This window comes from Dermochelys coriacea, chromosome 10, assembly GCF_009764565.3.
Source record: "Dermochelys coriacea isolate rDerCor1 chromosome 10, rDerCor1.pri.v4, whole genome shotgun sequence".
Classification (NCBI taxonomy): Eukaryota; Metazoa; Chordata; order Testudines; family Dermochelyidae; genus Dermochelys; species Dermochelys coriacea.
Genome location: NC_050077.1, coordinates 71,166,105 through 71,178,384, shown reverse-complemented (window position 1 = coordinate 71,178,384; position 12,280 = coordinate 71,166,105). Strand labels below are relative to the sequence as shown.

Sequence of the window (12,280 nt, the reverse complement as noted above, 5' to 3'; positions counted from 1 at the left end):
GGGAATATTTTAGGATGGTACAAATGTATCTGAGCAGAGAGAACCTAAGCAAACTGCACCGGATCACCTGTAGGTCGGATGGGGAACTAGGTTAAGGTACCAGCCTTTCACTTTTCTGAAGACCCGGATTTGCACGTGACATGGGTCACAAACAAAATGAAACTTGGTCATTCTTAGCCTAGTCCAAGGATGGCACCATTCAGCTGGGCCCAGTGCAATTTGGGTCCATGACCCATGCACCAAGCACAGCTAAAAACCATGCTTATTGTACCTACAACTGGGCTAATCAAACTACTCCATACGTGTTGGCCACAAGCATTTTGTTTAAAAACAATAACACTAAAACTGAAATAACAGAGCTGTGATCATAGTTGGAAGATGCTGAAACAGCAATATTGTGCCTAGCTTAGCTTGAGATGCAACCAGGAGGGGGACAAATACTCATCTGGCATGGGACTGTTCATTCCCAGGGGATAATTTGCAAAGGGAGGCACAAAGCACAAACACAAGGCCAATGGGGGGTGGGTGTTGGCTTTGCGGTACACACTTGTCCACCCCTTCTTTGCAAACTAGCAGGGTGTTCTGGCTTATTCCTAAGGGACATAGATTAGTTTTTACATGGGCTTTCCTAGAAGCCAGAGCAAAAGGGGTATCTCAACACAGAGGGCAAAACCTGATTGCTACCCAATTAAAACCACAAACCTGTTCTCTTCCAGTTCTTTGCATTTATTCAAGGTTAAAGTAAATCAGAGTTTACTGGGGAACTGAAGGAGCCTAAGGCAGCAAGGAAAGCCCAGAAGGGAATCGCACTGTGAAGGTGCAAGTTAGAAGCATTTCCCCATCTTTCTGACCTGGGATCTCCTGTGCCAGTTCCTAGTGTTGATGGGCTTCACATGGGGGCCGATTCTCCCCCTTCCTGCTGCATTGGTTCTTCTCTAGTGTCTTTCCATGCTGACCTCCCAGCTGCCTTCCTCTCTCTCTCTCTCCCCTCTACAGCTCCTGCATGGATTTCTGATATTATCCCAGACCTATTCCTCATGCTGCAGAGCATCCATGGCTCTTTCCTCTGCACGTGACTTTGGTTTTGGAGTCCCAGAGTCATCATTCCCCTGCTTGCTTCCTGGCTCAGTAGCGCCTGACCCCTCCCTCAGACAGTTTCCCAAGGGAAAAGCTTGTGGATGCATCACTTGGGACTTGTAAAGCTAGGTTGGATAAATGGATAAGAGAACAATCTTGCATTGGCTGGTGAAAGACTGGACTGGCAAGGACTTGATAGAGCAAATAGGGCCCAGTAGAGGTTTCCATCTTGTAACATCTATGACTCTTCCTGCATTTCCCCGGCTTTCTATATGTGGTGTCCAATCTTCTTGCATTCAGTAGTCAGGCAGGGCAGCAGGTGCTCTCAGCACCATTACCTGATGTTGCCCAAATTTCTCAGCACTTGAATTTTGCACCTTTGCCTCCATTTGCCTCATGTAGACAGATATTGAGTTGCTCAGAGCAGATGAAGCAGGATTGCATCACGGTTGGGGATGCAGACACGATTTCCTGGACTCTCAACCTTAAAAAGCAAACGCCATCCACCATCACCACTTTTACAACCCAGGCACCACATTGTTGACATTTAGGAGGACTACTCAGGAGGTTAAAAATCCCTAGCTAAGTGGCAATTTTAGCCTTGGCCCCAGAGGATAATTGTTCGCTTCAAAAATCTAACGAACAATAGGGCAAGATTGCCAGTCTCTGTGAGGGAGGGGCAGTGGATAGGAATAGCAAGGGATGATGCAAGTCAGAGTTGTGGGACATCAGCTGAGCGATCCAGGGCTAGAATAGCAAGGAGTGTTGCAGGTCAGAGGTAGGGTATGTTTGCAATCCCTGTATGGAGAAGTTTGGATGGTTACTGTTTCCACTCACTCTCCAGCTAACCAGTACTGAGAGAGTCTTTCATTTTCACTACAGCCAACTTCTCCACATTTTTAAAGGGAAAGCCACAATAAACTGAGTGGCAAATTCCCTGAGAGAGTCATACAAGGTCACTCTGTTGTGACATAATCAGGGCATGTTAGTATGCCACTTGATCCTTGTGTCTCAAAATAACAGAAAGGTGGAAAAGATCAAAGCAAGTACCACACAGAGCAACATTTGTTACCTTTTTAGGATGACATTAATATGTGGTTATGGTCAGAAAAGTCATTCTAAAAACGGTACCATGATGCTGAATATATCTGTCCCTCAAAGCAATTTCTGAGTCATAACTGCGGACAGAAACAAGGTTTAGCTAGTTTGGGCCCTGTAGACCCAATATAGATGTGGAAGTGTAAGCCACAAAAGCCATACGGTGTCCTGACTTATACCCCATCCTGAAAGCTCAATTCCTCTTGACGAGTGATGTATGAATTAGAAAGAACTCGGCATGAGTTTCATTTACTAGATCATGCTGGCTGCTAGAGTTCTTGTTTTGACTTGTACAGTGGACAAATTCAAGCTGGAAATCACAGAGGTTGACTTACTAATCATTTGTGTCAGGTGGCAACCAGACCATACTGGGCACTTTCTGAAGTCCTCACAGCCTGAAGGAAATAAAATGTTACTAACCCCATGACCTTTGGCATGTCAAACCACTGTCCCTAATAAAGAGATGCAAAAAAGGTCAGGTGTCAATTATAGCCCCCAAATGGGAACAACGTTTATGTAGGGTCATGGACAAGACAGATTTTCCTCACACTGAAAGTACCAGCCAGCCCAGGCTCCTGCTGCTCAATTTAGTGATTCTGGGACTCCTGTCTATACCCTTCCCCACTGACCATGTATTTTGTCATTTTGAGGACAAGGTAGTAGATTACATGTGAAAAAACAGAAAACGACAATTGCCACTGGGGCTCTTTGTTAACCTTTAAATCAACCACTATTAGAGAAATTAACCAAACTACAAAATAAAATTTCAGACACTATTAAAATTATTCTCCAGCTTTGGAAAGATACACACCAATCCTGTGTCTCCTCATGCTCCCACTTGAAAGCATATTCATCTCATAGTATAAGGCAGAACCGTTCCATAGTGCAAGGAGGCCTACAAATAACTGTATACATTAAATTGGCTCAGAGAACCTCATTTTTATCCCACAAGTGCAGGTTAATAGATAATCTTGCAGCCAGGTCATATGCTATTGTACCTTAAATACCCAATTATATATTTTTGTGTAGATTGGCTATTTGGAAGCATCCCACTTAATTTATAGATTCATAGATACTAAGGTCAGAAGGGACCATTCTGATCATCTAGTCCGACCTCCTGCACAGGGCAGGCCACAGAATCTCACCCATCCACTCCTATGAAAAACCTCACCCATGTCTGAGCTATTGAAGTCCTTAAATCATGATTCAAAGACTTCAAGGAGCAGAGAAGCATCCCTCAAGTCAACCATGCCCCATGCTACAGAGGAAGGCGAAAAACCTCCAGGGCCTCTCCAATCTGCCCTGGAGGAAAATTCCTTCCCGACCCCAAATATGGCAATCAGCTAAACCCTGAGCATATGGGCAAGATTCACCAGCCAGATACCCAGGAAAGAATTTTCTATAGTAACTCAGATCCCATCCATCTAATATCCCATCTCAGGGGATTAGTCCTATTTACCCTGAATATTTAAAAATCAATTACTTACCAAAATCCCATTATCCCATCATACCATCTCCTCCATAAACTTATCGAGTAGAATCTTAAAACCAGATAGATCTTTTGCCCCCACTGCTTCCCTTGGAAGGCTATTCCAAAACTTCACTCCTCCGATGGTTAAAAACCTTCGTCTGATTTCAAGTCTAAACTTCCTGGTGGCCAGTTTATACCCATTTGTTCTTGTGTCCACATTGGTGCTGAGCTGAAATAATTCCTCTCCCTCTCCTGTATTTATCCCTCTGATATATTTATAGAGAGCAATCATATCTCCCCTCAACCTTCTTTTAGTTAGGCTAAACAAGCCAAGCTCCTTGAGTCTCCTTTCGTAAGACAAGTTTTCCATTCCTCGGATCATCCTAGTAGCCCTTCTCTGTACCTGCTCCAGTTTGAATTCATACTTTTTAAACATGGGAGACCAGAACTGCACACAGTATTCTAGGTGAGGTCTCACCAGTGCCTTGTATAATGGTACTAAAACCTCCTTATCCCTACTGGAAATGCCTCTCCTGATGCATCCCAAAACCGCATTAGCTTTTTTCACAGCCATATCACATTGGCAGCTCATAGTCATCCTATGATTAACCAATACTCCAAGGTCCTTCTCCTCTTCCGTTACTTCTAATTGATGCATCCCCAGCTTATAACTAAAATTCTTGTTGTTAATCCCTAAATGCATAACCTTACACTTCTCACTATTAAATTTCATCCTATTACTATTACTCCAGTTTACAAGGTCATCCAGATCCTCCTGTATAATATCCTGATCCTTCTACGAATTGGCAATACCTCCTAGCTTTGTATCATCTGCAAACTTTATTAGCACACTCCCACTTTTTGTGCCAAGGTCAGTAATAAAAAGATTAAATAAGATTGGTCCCAAAACCGATCCCTGAGGAACTCCACTGGTAACCTCCCTCCAACCTGACAGTTCACCTTTCAGTAGGACCCGTTGCAGTCTCCCCTTTAACCAATTCCTTATCCACCTTTTGATATTCATATTGATCCCCATCTTCTCCATTTTAACTAATAATTCCCCATGTGGCACCGTATCAAATGCCTTACTGAAATCTAGGTAAATTAGATCCACTGCATTTCCTTTATCTAAAAAATCTGTTACCTTTTCAAAAAAAGGAGATTAGGTTGGTTTGGCACGATCTACCTTCTGTAAAACCATGTTGTATTTTGTCCCATTTACCGTTGACTTCAATATCCTTAACTAATTTCTCCTTCAAAATTTTTTCCAGGACCTTGCATACTGTAGATGTCAAACTAACTGGCCTGTAGTTACCCGGATCACTTTTTTTTTCTTTTCTTAAAAATAGGAACTATATTAGCAATTCTCCAATCATTCGGTACTACTCCTGAGTTTACAGATTCATTAAAAATTCTTGCTAATGGGCTTGCAATTTCAGGTGCCAATTCCTTTAATATTCTTGGATGAAGATTATCTGGGCCCCCCGATTTAGTCCCATTAAGCTGTTTCAGTTTCGCTTCTACCTCAGATATGGTAATATCTGCCTCCATATCCTCATTCCCATTTGTCATGCTACCATTATCCCCAAGATCCTCTTTAGCCTTATTAAAGACTGAGGCAAAGTTTTTGTTTAGATATTGGGCCATGCCTAGATTATCTTTAGCCTCCTCTCCATCCTCAGTGTTAAGTGGCCCCACTTCTTCTTTCTTAGTTTTCTTCTTATTTATGTGGCTATAGAACCTTTTACTATTGGTTTTAATTCCCTTTGCAAGGTCCAACTCTACTCGACTTTTAGCCTGTCTCACTTTATCCCTACATGTTCTGACCTCAATTAGGTAGCTTTCCTTGCTGATCCCTCCCATCTTCCACTCCCTGTATGCTTTCTGCTTCTTCTTAATCACCTCTCTAAGATGCTTGCTCATCCAGCTTGGTCTACAACTCCTTCCTATGAATTTTTTCCCCTTTCTTGTGATACAGGCTTCTGATAGCTTCTGCAGCTTTGATTTAAAGTAATCCCAGGCCTCCTCTACCTTTAGATCCATAAGTTCTTCAGTCCAATCCACTTCCCTAACTAATTTCCTTAATTTTTGAAAGTCAGCCCTTTTGAAATCAAAAACCCTAGTTGCAGATTTATTTTTGTTAATCCTTCCATTTAGTTTGAACTGAATTAGCTCATGATCACTTGAGCCAAGATTGTCCCCTACAACCATTTCTTCTATGAAGTCCTCGCTACTCACCAAAACCAAATCTAAAATGGCATCCCTTCTAGTCAGTTCAGCAACTACTTGATGAAGGAATCCATCAGCTATTGCATCTAGGAAAATCTGAGCCCTATTATTATTACTAGCACTGGTCCTCCAGTCTATATCTGGGAAGTTAAAGTCTCCCATGATCACGCAGTTTCCATTAGTATTTACTTTATTAAAGATATTAAAAAGGGCTCTATCCATATCCAAATTAGATCCCGGAGGTCTATAGCACACCCCAAGCACTATCGTAGGAGAGGCTTTACTAGTTTTCTTCCCCAAAGTAATTTTTGCCCAGACGGACTCTGTCTTATCCATTGCATCGCTTCTTATTTCTTTACATTCTACCTCATCATTGATATACAATGCTACTCCACCACCTTTACCTTTGTTTCTGTCTTTCCTAAACAGCACATACCCTTCAATACCTGTAGTCCAGTCATGACTACTATTCCACCATGTTTCTGTTATCCCTATAATATCTGGTTTCACTTCCTGCACCAGTAGCTCTAGTTCCTCCATTTTGTTACCTAGGCTCCTCGCATTGGTGTATAAACATCTTAATTTTTGCTGTTTGGCCTCGCTCACATTTTGTACCCTATTAGGCACAGTCATTCTACAGCCAGTATAACCTATTAGACTAGTATCCACACCGCCCTCGGTCCTTATATACATTCTCCTACCCACGGCTGTATCCTTTCTTACTTAGTCTTCTTCCCTCTCAATGCTAAAATCTGGCGTGGAGATTTCCTGGACATCTCACATCCATCTCCCCCCAATTCCTAGTTTAAAGCTCTCTTAATCAGTTGTGCCAGCCTCGATCCTAGAAGTCTATTTCCTTCCCTACTCAGATGAAGTCCATCCCGAGAGAACTGTCCTCTGTCCGTGAATGCCTCCCAGTGGCCATACCTCCCAAAGCCCTCCTTATAGCACCACTGCCTAAGCCATCTGTTGACAGTCATAATCTTGTCACACCTTTGTTGCTTTTCCTCTAGGAACAGGAAGGATCCCGCTAAAGATCACCTGAGCCTCAATTTCCTTAAGCGTCTTCCCCAACCCTTTTCCAGGATGTACTGCATTTAGTATCAGGGTGTTTTCTGTATGCTGGGGATGCATTTTATAAAAGGATATTGGCCATGTGTTTAGTAATATACATGGAACATTGTTTAAATTATTCCAAAGCTGGCTGCTTCCTAATATTTTAAATACCTGTGGTAAGAAAATACATTTTAAATATATATCAGGGTATAAAACCTATGGGGCATTTTATTCAAACAGGGGAATTCTGCATCATTATATGGTGAAGCCATTTTAAAGATGGCCTCATATTTTGAATGTCCGGAAAACTGACCAGTGCTGGGTATTTGGATGGGTTTTGTAAATGTGAAAAACATTCCACAAAGCACCATATACTCCTTGGAAAATATATATTCCCTCATGGAAATGTTTAAAATTTGAAAAGATTTGTAAGCTCAAAGAAAGCTTCCCGCTTATCCCAAATTATTCCATCCTCCCCGCCATTCAACACACATTGAGTGGAAGGGCTGGATTCCCCCACAACATGAAAGACTGGAGAATTGTTCCTGAGAAGATAGATTAGCAAACACAATTGGTGTGTCCCCAGTTACTGGGAATTAAATGTGCCTTAAATCAAGGCACAAAGACTCCCTCCTAGGCAGTATGTGTCTGAACTGCACAGGCATCTGCCCAGCACTCACCGAACTCCCAAAGTCCTGATTCAGCATAGGCTGGTCTCTGTGTGTAAACTGGGATGGATTCTTCGGGGGCTAGTCTCTCCTTTGGTTATTCCAAACTCCTGGTCAGGAACCGGAGGGGAAGACCCCTCACCCGAGACAATGCAGTCAGATTCACCTTTATAAACAGGGCTGGCTAGTGTCACTTTGGCCTGCATCCCAGCTGAGAGCTCACGCAGTCAGGTAGGCCACAGCAGGCCACTGCGGTTGCTTGTCCAACCCTCTCTCCAGCCGCCTCCCGGGAACTGCTGCACATACGTGGTCTCTGTCTCCCCTCTAAAAGCTCCCTCTGTTGATGCTGGGCAAGCATAGAGCCCTGGGGCCCAGGGAGGAGGAGGTGGTCAGTGATGGCAGCAGCTGCTGAGAGGGGCCAGGGCTGGAAGGGGACCGAAGTGGGCAGGCTAATGGAGAGAGGGTTAAAAAGGTGGAATCTTCCTCAGGTTGCTACTATCCACCCGTCCCTGCTGCCACAATCCCCTCAGGCTGCTTTAGGCTTCCACTGCTCCCCCAAGCTCCACTGCTCCCCAACCAACCCTGCCCACCCCCAGCAGCCTAAAGCTCCCTCTGCCCCCCCACAAACCCCTTCCTTCCCAAATGGGGTTCCACTCCCATTGATTTGGGCAAGTCATTTCACCTCCATGTGCTTCCATTTCACAACCTCCGAAATGAAGGTAATTAGGGTGTAACAAGTCAGCAGTTCTCTCGGAGGTCCTGGCTTTCACAGTGCTGCACACAGGGGTTACCTGGAACATGAAAGTGACAACAGGACTAGAACGCAGAGCCTCCTGCTTCCATATCAAAGGCTGCTAGCACCTGAACTAGAAGGGAATCTTCGTTAGCTGATAGCAGTGCAGGGAATGTGACACATGGTTGAACAGTTCCAACTCTATCCAGCAAAGGACACATGCATGCTAGCCAGCTCATCAGAATACCTACCAGGCAGAGGAATCAGATGAAAGATGCTACACAAAGGCAGAGTTTTGTTATTTATACAAATTCAGAGCACCACTTCTGTATTCACCTTTTGCAAGTACATGTGCAAAGATTTAATCCTGATCTGTGAATTTCCATCCTTATGGCATGCGTGTCTTCACCTTGTGTGGGAAGAACATAGGAACAAACCTTTCGCTCTTAGGCACTGCTGGCAACAATATAGAAAAGACTGTTCGTTTATATGCGACAGCCGTGTTGAGCATGGGCCATGCCTGTCTGTGCAAATGGCCACCAAGGGTATGTGTGTGTTTAGAGTTTCATTTCGTTCCTGGGAGCAGGGCATGCATCGACCTGCTGCTTCTGGGTGCCTGATAACAGAACATTTTGAGCAAGGGCCTTATGAAAACGCTTTTCATGGGCCTCACAGAAGGATGGTTGTTTCTGGGCCCAACCATCTCCCCCCCCCCACCCGCCACCTCCCCATGTAGGACACTTGTCTGTTTGAAATATATGAAGCCCGGAGAGAACAAGACAAAGTGAAAAGAGGAATTTACAGCTGCTGAGATCCAGCCCTGGGCTGTGATTCAAGCCCAGCAGCAGGCATAGCTGCACTCAAACAGATTTTTCTGAGCGGCCCCGGCCCTGTGGGAAGCAGGCAGAGGACCTCATCAAGGCCATCACTGTAACCAGCTGACGCCAGCATTGCTCTGTGGCCTGAGGCCCTTCCAAGGAGTGAGCCACGGCACAGATGTTCCCATTGTGCATCTGGGGAGCCTTCTCGGAAAAATCGAGCCGCTTCACAGTCTGCTTTTTTAGCTTTTAGTTATTAAATTTTATTTCATTTCTTTTTTGGAAAAGAGCCTTTCTCTCCTGCTTTTCGTTACAAGTTGCCAACTCCCTCTGGCCAACTCCCTTTTTTAAGACCCCTCTCTACCCTGAATGATGCCTCTGTCTGGTAGGTTGGCACCACTCTGCCTGAATGTGATATCAGTTGTGCCAGGGACAGCTCTTCTGCATTGGGAGATCTGTTGGACAGCGCCAAAAATGAAGCAGATGGGAAGAAGGCGGGTCTTGTGGTCAGAACAGGGACTCTGGAATCTTGGATTCTATTTCCCACTCCGCCATTGGCTTTTTGTGTCACCTTACAAGATCCCTTCACCTCTGGGTCTCAGTTTCCCCATCTTTAAAATAGAGAGATTAATAGTTACTTCATAGGAGCGGTTTGTAATGCTCTGAAATCCAAAGGCTCTTCCATAAGGAAAAAGGCAGCTAATGGAGGAAAAGACAAATAAAGAGGCAGCTATCAGAAAGCAGTGATGTTAGGAGAGATAGAAAGGTGATAATTTAATCATTACATGGTGTCCATCACCATAGTATCTAAACATCTGGTAGGGCAGACATAGCTGAGGAGAAAAGGCTGGGGTGATGGATCAGAGTTTCCAATGAAGAAGAAATTTACAACCAAATACATGGCTAGGAATGGAATCAAGGAGGCAGGGACCTTATAGGGAAGTTGGTAGTAATGAATATAAATCAGAAGCTAGGAACTGTAGAAAAGTGATAAGCGAAGGAGAGGGACACAAGGAAAAAAATCTATGGCCAGCAGAGTTTAAAAAAAAAAAAAAAAAAACCAAACCCTCCTTATTGTCCTTATGTATATTAGGAACAAAAAGAATCCTAACAAAAGGTATTGGTCCATTACTAGAGGGATATGGTAGAATTATCAATAACAATGCAGAAAAAACAATTTTTCAATAGATATTTCTGTTCCATATTTGGGGACGGGGAGAGAAAGATGATATAGTCCTATCATATGATGATGTGAACACTCTTTCCATTGATGGGGGACTATCCTGGGAAGCAGTGACTTCAAAAGATTTGGGGATCATAGTGAATGATAACTGAACATGAGCTCCCAGTGTGACGTTGTGGCTAACAGGGCTAATGTGATCCTTGAATGCATAGACAGGGAACCTCAAGTAAGAGCAGAGAAGTTATTTGTATTTGGCCCTGGTGCAACCTCCACTGGAATACTGTGTCCAGTTCTGGTGTCTACAATTCAAGAAGAACGTTGATAAACTGGAGAGGGTTCAAGGAAGAGCTGCAAGAATGATTAAAGGAGTAGAGAATATGCCTTATAATGACAGAGTCAAGGAGCTTGTCATGGGATCACTCACCATACTAGCACCTCCTGCTGGGCATTTTGGGAATTAGCTCAGTCCTTGCTAGCACCTGCCCTTTCCCAGATGCTAGGCTTGCTATAGTCCCCTAGGAAGCCAGTCTTCTCCCTAGGACTCCCTGTAGCAGACTTCTTTGCTCTGGTCTGCAGGTTCCTTTCATATGGGCCATCTGGGCCCCGATTGGCTGGTCCAGCCACCACCCTAATTGTTTGCAGGCACCGCCCTAATTGGCTGTTTCCCCAACAGCCACTCCTTTGGCTGCCTGCCACTCAGCCTCCCTATGCTGGTTTTAACCCTCTCAGGGCCAGTGCAGGGCAGGCCCCCCATCACAGAGCTCAATCTACTTAGTTTAACAAAGAGAAGGCTAAGGGGAGGAACTGGATCACAGGTTATAAGTACTTACAGGGGAACAAATATGTGATAATAGGCTCTTCAATCTAGAAGACAAAGGTATAACACGATCCAATAGCTGGATCCAAATTCAGACTAGAAATTAGACCTACATTTTTAACAGTGAGGATAATTAACCACTGGAACAATTTACCACTGCACTGATAAAGGGATGGATTAGATGGGCATTTCCCACCTCTAACTACCACACCATTAGGAAAAGAACACTGAAATAAATACATTGAGCAATGGCTCAACACGTTAATAAACCTTTTACTAATGTAAGAAGAAAAACAACGTGTTTGCTCTGTTTGGGCCACTGATTCATAAAGGCTGAGGATCTAGCCCTTTGAGTCCACTTAGACTGTAAATCTTCTGGGCCAGGGACTTTCTCATCTAGTAACTATACTGGATCCAAATCAGTTTCTGGGATTGGCTCATGAAAGGGGGAATTATCCCAGGTGTGTCTCTGAGGTCATTACGGGTTTCTGCCCTAATGCATATATGCCTAAAATATTAGCATATGAAAATCAACCTCTTACAGAAACAAAAATGCCAAGAAGAAAGCACATATTGTTTTTATAGCTGGTAAGTGACTGGAAGAGCAAATTTTTAATAGCAAACAGAGGCAGGAAAAACTGTCTTTCCAAAGGGACCAGTGGGTGTCTTTATTTAAAAATGATCTGCACAATTGGGAAGGGGAATTTAAAAAGGAAACGCAATTCTAGGATACATTGAAAAAGCCACATAGCAGGTGGATGAAATTATACTTGTATCATATGGGGCATCCTAAGGAAGAATAAGTGTAAATACAGTTTAGGTCCAGGATGCCCAGTGAGAGGAAGTGACCAGGTTGCCTCTGTGGGATCATCTATGTCCTGGTTATTCTCACCTTCTCACTTTGACAGCGTGCACAGCTGATTGTGCCCTCAGACTCTGCTCCTGCATGTTGGGAGGGTTGGAAGGTGGGATTAATGAATATGTTGACAAGAGGAAAGAAGACAGAACTCTGTCTCAGCCCTCAGTCTCCTCCAAACTCCTGAGACGATTCCAGCGCTGTACTTTTATCTGTACACTTTAGATATATTTTTCATGTCCGTTTCCTCCATTAATTCCGTGGCCCTTGAGAA

At 43.8% G+C, this 12,280-nt stretch overlaps 1 long non-coding RNA gene across 1 annotated transcript; it reads right to left on the bottom strand.

The window, feature by feature from the left end:
- Positions 1 to 584: 584 nt before the first annotated feature.
- LOC119862736 lies at positions 585 to 10,882 on the bottom strand. The gene is made up of 3 exons (XR_006274686.1): positions 10,758 to 10,882; positions 8,282 to 8,390; positions 585 to 1,875 (listed from the first exon to the last, which is right to left on the bottom strand). It is a non-coding gene; the product is annotated as an uncharacterized LOC119862736 (long non-coding RNA).
- Between the last annotated feature and the right edge of the window lie 1,398 nt (positions 10,883 to 12,280).